Raw genomic sequence first — 830 nt, 5'->3', positions numbered from 1 at the left:
CTACTAACATTTCATTGTGTAAGACATTCATGATCCATCTGAGTCCCATAGCCATTGTTCTAATTGTTGCTTGAGGATGAGCAAGCACTCTAAGTTGGCAAGGGAAAGGGAAGAATTGGAGAAAAAGGACAATAATAATGAAGATGAACTACAAGGTTGTAAAGTTCCTTTTCCTCTCCTTTGTTTCCAGCACTTTAAATTGCATGATTGTCTTTATATTCTCTGTATACATGTGTGGTATGAATAAGCGTAGCTTGAATTTTGATTTATAATATGTTGCTGTGGCATTATAACTACCAACTTAAGCTTTGTGAATTCAAAAGCAATAAAGTATCATGATCATAAACAAACAAGGCATTAAAGAAGATTTTAAGCATGTGCATACAAGTATTGGAAAGCTAGTATGATTAATTGTTGCTCAATTGCATTGGATTTTATTTAATTGAAGTTTTTCGTCTAGTACATTTTGTGAAATCTTTTGAAATCATGAAAACCTTGAAGAAGCAAATACAATTAAAGCAAGAAAAGAAAAAGGGAAGGAATGAGAAAGCTGAAGGCTCTGAGTACCAATGGCAATTTATTTGCTAAGTGCTTGTGGTGTTTATGTATCAAGCCAAATGCTTGAAAACAAAACACTTAGAAGTCAAGGCTAGGCTCAAGTGCAAAAGCACTCCCTCAAAGCTCAAGGCTCTGAGCATCAATGATTAGAGAGTCAAGAAAAGAAAAGAAAAATGAGCTTAATAAAGTCCTCTAATTCAAATGCTTGTGGTGCTTATGTATCAAATGGTAATACTTGAAAACAAAGCATTTAGAAGTCGTAGATTTGTTAT

The sequence above is a fragment of the Arachis duranensis genome, chromosome 2 (assembly GCF_000817695.3).
Source record: "Arachis duranensis cultivar V14167 chromosome 2, aradu.V14167.gnm2.J7QH, whole genome shotgun sequence".
In the NCBI taxonomy this organism is placed as follows: domain Eukaryota; kingdom Viridiplantae; phylum Streptophyta; class Magnoliopsida; order Fabales; family Fabaceae; genus Arachis; species Arachis duranensis.
The sequence above is the reverse complement of the archived record's forward strand: the minus strand, read 5'-3'. Positions refer to the sequence as shown.